Here is an 11,507-nt window from a genome sequence, read left to right on the forward strand (position 1 = left end):
CCCGTTCCGTTTAATTCCCTTTGATTCAGTAAATTTTGATCCAATAAACACGTTTCTTCATCTTTCCACGTTTTAACCAAATTATGTGTTTATCCAGCACGCGAGTGTAAAGAGCGAATAGAGCTTTGATAATTTGAACCGTAAGTTAGTAGAATCACGGTTCACTGTAAATGCAAATATGAAAATTATGTAAATACGTCAAAAATTCACTCCTCAAATAATTCATCGGGAATAAAGTATGCAGAGTAATCCTAAGCAAACGTAAAGTGTTAGTAAATCACGCCGGCAAGCAGATTAAAATATGTTCTAGTGCTCGGTAACAAAACCAAACTAAATATTAGGCAATTAGACAGACGAAATTGAATATCGATCCAGCGAACGTAAGTGGCCATAAGGGCGTTGTTGTCAACAATTACCAGTGAAATAACAGTGAAACACCATTTCGAGAGATCTTTATCGCGATGGTTATGTGGGCAGGCGTGCCATTTTATTAGAAACAAACATATTGACGCGGCAATGGGGCCTTTGTGGACCGCCACTGTTCAACATCACTTTATGCGTCCCGAATTCCTTTAATTGTAACGTCGTGATTGTGACCCACTAATGGGGTCATAAGCTCGGACAACTTCGCACCCCAGAAGCACTTTTGCGTGCATTGTGCTTTAGGGTGGCAATAAAATTTATATGATAATTAGGATCGCCCTTATTGTTACGAGACGAATTAGATGGGATGCCATCTCTATGATAATTTGTGCTGTTTTAATTCCACTTTTTCCGCTATATTCCTTATCGCAGCGGAAATTAAAATTCCCAGTTACAAGCTTTATTAGTTGACCTGATTAAAAAGGACAAATTCAAATTGGAGAAACGGCCGTAAACACCGATTACCCAAATTCTAATTCAGTTTATTCCAACTCCCTCGTAAACGCGCACTACTCCAAAATAAATTATAGAAATTTTATCGACAATAAACCGCGCAAATGCTGTTTAGGAATAGAAGAATTATTTGTTTGGCACATGACGACTCTTATATTTCAAAAATATAGCTTTATATGTACGGAAAATTATTTTTTACGATTCTGGGTTTACTGCAGCGAAATGTGCGTCCTGATATTTTCTCAAAAACACAGCAGATTTTTACATTTTTATATTTCAAGTATAATTAACGTAGGTGTGTCACGTGGCGTATTGTATTTATTATTTAATCCCACCAATAAAAACATCAAAATAGTAAACATTTTAATTCTTTCACTTACATTCCCTTATCAAAAAAATCTATACAAATACTACTCGTAATATTTTTCTACTGCTTCTAGTTTTTTTTTTAATAAATTCTGCCACATTAACCATTAGATATAAATTTAATTTTAACTTATTTCAAAAACAAATAAAATTAAAATTTTTATTACTTCAATAATTATTATTATTATTATTTTGTTGTTTTGTTTTCATTTTGTATCTTTATTTTTATGATTGTTATTTTTTACATTTTTTCAATAGTATTTAGGACACTTACATCTTTTCTTTTAGTATTATTTTCTAGTATTAATATATTATATTTTTTTGCATTTATTCATAGTTTTGGTTTTTTGATTTATTTAAAAAAATATGTTTATATTTTGTCTTGTGAAAGGTTGTGAGTAGCATTAGCTAGACTTTGCCTCCTCACATTTTTTTTTTAAATAAAGGCTTTTATTATTATTATTATTATTATTGTTATTATTATTATTATTATTATTTATTATTATTATTATATAAATTATGTTGTTTTTATACCACTTTATGTATAGAAATTTGATAACTATCTATCAAACGCAGAAAAGGAATTGTGAAAGCAATTTTTTCAAAAAGAAAGAGCTTTTGTTGCTTGAAAAAAATATTTTGTCGAATGCAAGATGACAGATAAACCTACGAGTAATTTATCTAAAAAACTAAAACAGCATAAAATTAAATATACTCGAATTCTTGTACCACATATACGTACATTTTTTAGAGTGAGAATTTGCAAAATATACTGGCTCCAGTTAGTTTAAAAAAATCGTGTCATCGGAATTTGGAGCAGATTGAAACCAAATTCGACAATTTAAAAAACAATGTCAGAAAAATACTTCATACAGTAATAAATATCTACGGAACACGAGAGGACTATCTTAAAGATATTAATTTAAAAATAAAAAATACAGAAAAAACGTAAGTTATAATGAAAGAACTGAAAAAAATAAGTTATAGCAGTGTCATCTTACAGTTAACAAATTGTGCAGTGTTGAGGACAAAAAAATGATACTGAAATTTGAAATAAAAATTTGGGAACGAAATAATGTTAATAAGTAATTAAAAATTTTTAAACATTAGTATTTGCGTTTTCTTCAAAAAGTTTTTGTTTTCTAAAATATTCTCTCATTAATCTTCTAGCCATTGTATTTTTTTAAATTTTGCAATTTTTTTATTTGTATTTTTTCTTGGTTTTGCAACAACGACACATCATCACTTCACTATCAGACGCCGAACTACTACTTTTGACTATATTTTTTACTTCACGTTGATTTGACAATTTTTGACATAAATTAATTAGAGAATTAAATAATTAAGGCGCACTATTTTTTAAATGTACATTTAAAATTTATAAGTTGAGTTAAGAGTCGACATTAAATTTAAATGGAGAATTAACTTTGAATAAAAAGTGGTTATTTCTTGTCAGAGGGCTGAATTTTCAATCTCTTCTCTTGGTAACTGCTTGTTAACCATTCTAGGATAGGAAAAGAAGGTACGAAATAAAAATGTAAGCCAAAATTTTATTTTTGAGTTATTACACAGTAAGTTTTTTTCCAATTACGCAATATAGTATTCATTAACTTCTAAATACTGGTGTCACATGCCTCTGCTGTTCTTGTCCCAACCCAAACATCCCTAGTTGAGGTGCAACTGTAATTTCGACTCATCCGTTAGCCATCAGCAATCAATAATCATTAAGTGTCGGCTGAAGTTTGGTAAACTCACTGACCGCCGAACACAGGATGCGGCTCTATTACACTGCCACTTGATGAAATTTGCTCCGATTTATTTATTAATTTGGTTGATTAATAAAAACCGGCGTCTTTCGAGCCGAAAACATCTCTTTTCGTTCAGTGATGGATGAAACTTTTACACATGACATCATCACGAGACAGACATCTGCGTTAGCACTCATAACAAAAACCATATATCAGTGGAAAGCCCGCCCTTGATGTTACTATCGACATGCTCTTCGAGGGGCTTTAGCACGTCGAGATGCTTATCAAACAGCTGTTTTCGAATAGGACGGGGTGTGGCCAAGTCGCATACCGCAAACTTGCCCCTATTAAAATTTCTTAATGTTGACTTTGACAATGTGCGGCCTTGTATGACCGCGATGCGTGTAAATATTCCGGGAAGTTGGCAATGAGAGGGATTAAGACCCCACACACAGAGACGGCCGCGTTTGCTGCCGGGGCTTTATTACACACGCTGTGTTGAGTGATGCCAACGCCAGAGATATTTTTAAAGTCGCAGCTGAAACTATTGACCGGAAATGCACAGTTTTCAAACGACACTACAAATTTACCAAATTAAAATTCGATTGCGATTGAATTAAACCTGCTTGGGCGTTGTTGCAATTCGTTTCTTATTCAAATTCGCTATTTATTTTTGCACCGATCCTATTATCCCGATCTGGCCGAAAGACAATTAAAAACTCTATTATAGACTCGCTAACAACATTTCGCGGCTTCGCGTGAAAAAACCTAATTAAACGTCAGTCTTTCCCCAATCAAAAAAATTCTTTCGCTCGCGCTCCGTTTGCCTTGTTTTGACCTTTCAAGCAATACATTTTTCCGTCCAATCACGTAAAAGCCACGACGCGCGTCTAAAAACTTTGTTTACGTCCACGCAAAGCCATTTCGCAGAATTATTACTGTATAGACATGTGTTTACATGTGTACCTATCGGTAATTTATCACGATGGCGCTTAGCGCCATTTTTATAATGACAATGGCGGGGAGGGTCTTTTTCACGACCATAATTTCAAGCTTGATTGGATTTGATCAGAGAGCTTCGATTCGGTCGTTATTAAATGTAGATTCGAGCGGTAAATTGAAGAACGCTTAGGCGTGTTGAGGTGGCACTCGATTCATAAACATTCGTCAAGTCGCGGATGTTGTTTCTGATATAATTCCACACAAATCTGATTCCTGGTGCAATGTGGAGAAATCCTATTTGTGCCGGTTGTCTGCGGCGATGACAACCACCGCCAGAGGAGGCAGGGGCGCGGAGGGGCTCATAAATACGGCAGAAAACGCAAAATCAAAAATTAAAACGATTACCAACACCAATTCAAACTGGCATTATCACATAATTAAAAAAAGTAGTTCTTATTGTGAAGTCTGGCAAAACAATAAATATCGTGGTTTTCATCAAAACACATAATTCGATGTCTAATCTAAATACAGAGTGTTCCATCTAAACCTCACATTAGAAGTATTGGTAGTTCTAATAACGATACACATCTAAAAATTTGTATACAACCATAATCTCTTAGGTCCTGCTCAATAAAAATATTTTATTCTTCGACACTGTCAAAATTTCGGATTTTTCTCCTGTGTAAGACAGTTTTGACAACTGTTTGGCATTTCTCAATACGAAACGTCAGATTATTTTTAACAGATTTTAAGCAATTTTAAGCCTAAGTCTATTTCGAAGAATAAAATGTTGTATTCAAATTGTTTTTGTTTAAATCGGTTCATTTATTTCACCTCGTGGAGGTTTAAAAAACCACTCGTGAAATAAAACGTCCGATTTATACTCAAACTCGTCGAATAAATAACTATTCAAGATGATAAGACTTCCGGTTATACCGAAAGTATTTCATATTTTGTCTTTTTTTTCATTTTTTCATTTTTCATACCAACGACTAAATATCTTTATTAGAACATTCAGTACTTCTAACGTGGGGTTTGGATGGAACAGGCTATGTTTCACACAACACAGAATAAAATTTCAATTTTTCGAAATTTTTAATCACACGCTTTATTTGTTCCATTTGGTGCCAGATCTTTGTCTTCGCTTTGCGTTTAGATTAAAACTTTGTTGAAACGCCCTTAACTTTTTCAATCGAGCCTTTGCTAAAATAACTCTTTTTCATCGTTTTGATTAGTTATTAAAAAGTCGGACTTATCAAATAATTGATTTCTTTGGCGTTTTTATTCTGGTCGCATTCACCGAGTTTTATAAATTTAATTCTGTGCGAGTGCACTGATTAAATGGCATTTCCGGATCGCCCTAATATCGAGTCGGTGTGCGAATAAAATTTTTCTTCGATTTGGTCGTCTCCAATAACGTTAAATATGCAATAAATTACGAAGCTCGCCGGTTTGAGTTGCAGTTGCTACAAAGTAGATAATGCACAAAACAAGAAAATCGTTTCTGAAATACCAACTCGCGCTATTATTTGTAAACTAACAAGGAACTAGATCGTGCAGGCGGAATTACGTCGACGACTAAGCAGTTAATTAAATTTTACTTCCGTTAGGTAACATCACTGCACAAGAGTGTTTCCAGGAGGTTCAAGAACCGGAATTTGGCGAAACAAAGGAAGAATAAATTTAATTCTTGTCGAAAATTATTTTTTATTGCACGTTGTAAAATCCAAACAGACGGCGAGGAAGAATTGCATGTCAATTTAGTTAGAGAAAAATGCCGTTTTGTACATGCATAAATAACGAAATGGGAGATAAACTAAGATTTAAGGCACGGCTAAATTTTGAGGCGGAATTTCGATCAATAGTGGCCCTTTTTTCCCTATTTAGCAAGCGCAAATATTTGTTTAATCTTCAGTTATTTTCCAATTATTCGTCGAATTTATTCGAGCGTGAAAGTATTTAAGTAATGGGAATTATGCGTTTTTTCATCTGAGGCGAGTGAAATAATTTTTTAAGTTTTCAGCCGCATTAAAATTCAAATGTATTTATCTGAAATTTAAATTCGAGTTTAAGCAAAAGTTTCATCGACTTGTCACACTGACGACTGACAAAACAATTATCTCCGGGAAAAATCAATACGGAACGGCTGCAGTTCCCATCGAAGGTGTGGATAAGCACAAACATTAGACAGGTAATAATCATACTGTAGCGAAACTTCGCCGTGTATGAGAGTCTTTCTTGGAAGTTACGCGTAAACATCCAAAGAATTCGGGATGAAGTTCATAATGGCGGCAGATGCCTAAATGGGTTCCTGAGGGAAATCGGCTGATATTCTCCCTCCGACGTTTTATTACCTGAAAAATATCACGCGCTTGTTAATAACGCAATTAACTGCAATCCCAGCACATGTCTCCCTCGGAACAATTGTAAATTAGAGACGAGCGACATTTCGATCGTCTGCCACACTTTACTTAATGATGTTTGGCATGTTTGACGATGTTTGTGCGACACTTCATGCCTCACTTTCTCCGCCTTTTACTTCCGATATTAGCCGGGCCAATCCCCTCACACAGAAACGACATTTTCCCAACAAACTCAAACCTTTAGTCATTCGGCAGCAGCCCAATACAGACACTGTATGTTACTAAAACAATTTTTTATTTTTGTCAACTCAGCCCCAAAATAAATCATTAACTTTAAAAAATTAACCCGGCGCATCCACCATTTTTATAAAAAAAACCTGCTCAAGCCTTTTACTTGTTAACACAAAAACTTGATATATACAAACAATAAAAAACAATTTTTTGTACATTTAATGGTTTTTTAATATTGCCAATGCAATAATTATCTTAATTGACCCGGCGCATCCACCATTTTTGCACATATTAAATAATTATTTTATAGCATAAGTTATTTGTGTTCTATCAAGAGAGAGAGTAGGTGTGATCCCTAATCTATTCATATTGATCTTGTTAAGAGGAAACAAGACTAAATAGAGAAGAGCACCAAAGTATGTGGATAAGTGTTAATGCGCAGGTGACGGCTATTGGTTTGTCATGCACCGTTCTAAAATCTAAGTAGATGGTTGAAAGTGTCATTCCGCTGCCGTAAAATTTTACGAGGAATTCCCGTTCTGTGAGCAAAAAATTCCATGAACCGTGTGAGGTTATTATTTGTAATGGGAATTGAGAATAGAGCGCGTGTTTTCGCTGCAGATGGCCCTCCTGCTACAGCGGCCTTTGTATTTGTAAAATACGACAGTCGAAGAATGCTCCATTGTCTCATTAAAATTTATGCAGCAAGAAATTGCGATAATTACAATAAAATCCATACCGGCGATCTGGAATCTCTCTTCCTTTTTGTATCGATTTGTTAAAAGGCAAAGTGTTATATTGACACTGCTACCCTTTGCGCGAGTGTTATATGGCTTTCTTGTGTATCCGTAATGTCTGACACGCAGCCTTAGGTATTGGTTTTAATTTTCGTAGCAAAATTTAAATAGGAGGGAAGTTTCTCGCAACTGCAATGGCGCGTTAAGCAGGATATCCCGGCAGGATATTCCGGTCCAAGGCATAATTTTGCTCAAATGTGATTTTGCATTAAAATCGAATTTGAATTAGCCAGTCGCTCAAATTTGCCCCGTCACAAGAATAAATAAAACTCGAGAGCTTCGCTCTTATTACGTATGCATAAGAAAACTTCCGTTTAAGAAAAGAAACTGTCTTCAAACAATGAACTTTATCACGACATGTACTTACCATACATTTCTCAAGATGGATGGTGTTGTGTAACTATAAAAATGTCGATCGCAACTTTCAAACTTTCCAATAATTTGAATTTATAGCGCAGGTTTGTGAAGATTAAACTTGTAGTTAAATCGAATCAACTAACTCAAATAATTATTTAATGCCCCAAAGTTTCCAGCGTTCGGCATATCTTGGTGCATTAATTCCGATGTGATTAGTTTGGTTATTCATGCAGAAAAAATAGCAACGTACAAACGTAAATCCAACTCGCATCTGTTTTGGTTAATATTATAACAAATCTGGCAATTTGCATTCGGAGTATGTTGCGAGACATAATCTTAATTGACTTTAATGACTGGAATATTAACAGGAGTAGCTTCTGATCTAATGCGTACATATTAAGGGAAGGTAATGTTTACCAAACAAGGCGTATATAAAGCTTTCCAGATCACTAATTGAGTGGCTTCACGACTTGATTCCAAAGAGAATTTATATTGAAAATGAAGCTTTAGAAATTTATGTTCCAAAAAATTGCAAAAAAAAAACGATTTAAATGGCCTTTTCTACTAAAACTAAACAGATTATTGTTCTGATCGTTTGATTCCATAAAAATTGTTTCAGTGATCTGGTGAGTCAAACCCGCTTGAGCGGGTTCTCGTGTGTAAAACGTAATAATTTCCACTATTATTTAACCCTAAATGTTCACCACCTTTTCGAGGAGTTTAATGGCGAAGAAATAAATCCGGTTAACAAACTTTTCTCTTTACGGACGTGTCTGTATAAGTGCACCCTTTATTTTTATTTTAACGGTGGAATTACATGAAATAGCACATTTCAAAACAGATAAAATCGTCTTTTTATTTTTCATAAATTCCTTGCTTGCTTAACTAAATAAAAAACTCTCTTATCAGGCGTCCACATTCGTAGTTGAGAACTCTAAATTCATATATTCCGCATTACGCAAGGCAATCAAAAAAGGACACGAATTTCCCGAGATGAATGGATTCTTTTATTAAAAAGTAAAATTTATATCTTTTTCTGAATCTCCAAAATAATGTTTTGATTTTCCTCCACCTGCAGAGCAATCTCGGTCAGTTATTGCCTTTTAGTAAAATTGCATGCAGTGGAAAATGGGTCATTTGTCGCATTCCCAAGACACGACAGTCTAAATAAATAGTTTAAATTTAGAGACAAGATAAACGATGGTGCAGTCGAGTTTTATGGTCCAGTGCAATGATATTGGAGAGGTGCTGATGCTATTGGGACATAAAAGATCTATTTGAATGTTATTTACTCCACTTGTACGACCATACATCACGTTTTTTTGCACAGTGATGACGTCATAAAACCGACATGGGGATTATGTGGGATACAGCACATATTTTTACATTTGCGAGTTTATTGGTGTGGTTAAAAGGTTCTTAATAGCAGCCGTCTCACATAATTTTATGTGTATCTACATCTCGAGGGAAATGCGCTGGAATTACTTTTACGGCAAACTCTTTAAGATAAATTTTAAATGGTGCAGGTTTTATTTATTGTAGAGTCCCCGAATATTGCTCAAATTGACATCGGGGGAGTCTAGACAAAGACCGCTTATTGAAAAAATTGTTTTAACATATAAATGAAACGTTGATTAAAGCAATTAAAATGTAAATTAGAATCGGACACAAAGACAATCTGAATCTCCGCCAACGAGTTAACGATAGTCCAGGTCTGTTTAAATTTACATAACTCTTGGTCTAGACTGGCGCTGCTCCACTTATTGAAACAACGGAGATTATTAAAATTGCGATTTCGACATGTATCACTAATACCACCGCCATAAATATTCATTATAAAGGATACAAGTTCATTTGAGGCTTCAAGCAACGACATTAACAAGCTAAAAGATCGAAATAAATTACCCTACTTTAGTAAATTTGCAATTTTGTATTCACAACACTTATTTGCTTGCGATAAATAAATCTTAGTAAATAGACTTTTTCCGACGTTATGGCGGATCTTCGAACCTTTTACAACCGATCCGAAGTAATGAACAAACGTTATGCCACTTTTACAACACTCCACTCCGCTTTCACGAAATTTTTAATCAGGCGGAGATATTCGCTAATTTAAATGGAGATCGAGTGACGCGGCACAAGATGTAAACCTTATCTTGTAATTATAATGAAGACAACTCGCTGAAACAAGACGGGAACTTCCGGTTGTTTGTTTCAATCAGAATAAAAATGGTGACTTTTGACGCAAACTGTTTTAGCTAATTATAATTAATTCGCTTTGGCTCTTTGGCCAATTTCGCGCCGTAATTAATTTGTTATCTGCGGAAAAACCTCCGAAGAAGCGAGCGCGCTCCTGCTTATCTCCACGCGAAATAATTAATTAATAGGTGGAAAATAATCAGAAGACATTAGCAGGAAGAGAGACTCCGTGGTTAATTACCATTTCTATAACTCCTATTCAAAACAAAGTCGTAAAACGCGAAATGAATGGCTAAATGTTTAATCTCTTAATGAAATCGCTTCGACAAAATCTCCTTTTATCCCGCTGTAGGACGCACCTTTCAAAATTCTTCCCTGTAATACATGCCCATATCCGCAACATTATCCCCTAACATTGTTTACATTTTCAAAGAACTTCCATTTCTCGTCACGTGTTGTTCCACCAAGGCGATGTATTTTTTATCTCCCACCGGAAACAGTGTTAGTGATTCAATTTACAATAAAACTTTTAGGTTTTATTCTCCACTTTTGTGAACATATCTGATGCTCATCGTTTCGTAAATACGGGCAAATGTATTTATGCACGAAATAAGCACAAAAATAGACAAAACTGAAGGGAAATATTTCGACCGTGTTACTCACACTGGCGAGATTATGGAAAATTAAAATGTTTCACGTTTGCTTAAATGCAACACGACGAAACTCTGCCCGTAAACTTTACAAGTTTAATTATAAAAGTTGTGTCTAGAATAAAACGGCTTCCGCTTAGTTTGCTTAGAAAAGAAACTTTTTTTTACTTCCTAAACAAAAAACGTTAATTCAAATTAAATCTTCAGGTAGTGACATACCAACTTTAATAAACATCTGGTGAAAATTAAAATTATTTTTAATAAAATATGACTAGATAACGAGAACAGTAGGGTACAAAATTGATTTAAAAAATATTCTCCTTAAGTAAACTTTGCTTTTTAAATTTTTATAAAGATAAATAACATGACTATTAAACTTTTAAGCAAAAAAAAAGCTTACGGCAAAACTATTTGAAAAAGTAGAACTATTTTGGCTTAAGCCCATGTAAAATAATCCGAGAAATCGATTGGCGTCGAGAAAATCGCCAAATTACTAATATTTTTTTAGTTATAATTTTTTTACTTGTTTTTTCTTTTATTTGCAATTTTCTCGAAGACTGTTAGTCGAAAAGTATTAGTCAAAAAACAATTATCTTTGTTGAAAAAAATAAATAATCAAAATAGCTTTCTGATAGCTAATAGCTTCATAAGGTAATCTTTAATAGTTTCGGAGTTATTGCTCGATAAATGTTCCGGGTACCGAAAATCCACGAAAATCTCGCAAAAATTAGAAAAATCAAACTTAAAAAATAAAACTTATTAATTTTTTTGTACTTTCAACATCTCAGAAAGATTATAAAAGTATAGAAAAATTCATAAAACTTTGCTAGAGTGAGTTAAAAAAAATTATTTATTTTTTATTTTTGTGAAAAGTTTCTTGACCACACATCTTGTAAAAAAAATGGCATAATGTGCAAAGTACGTCGTAGAATTTACTAGAATAATCCGTTTTGCTCTACGATTTTTAGGTTTTTTAGT

The sequence above is a fragment of the Tribolium castaneum genome, chromosome 4, assembly GCF_031307605.1.
Source record: "Tribolium castaneum strain GA2 chromosome 4, icTriCast1.1, whole genome shotgun sequence".
NCBI classification, from domain to species: domain Eukaryota; kingdom Metazoa; phylum Arthropoda; class Insecta; order Coleoptera; family Tenebrionidae; genus Tribolium; species Tribolium castaneum.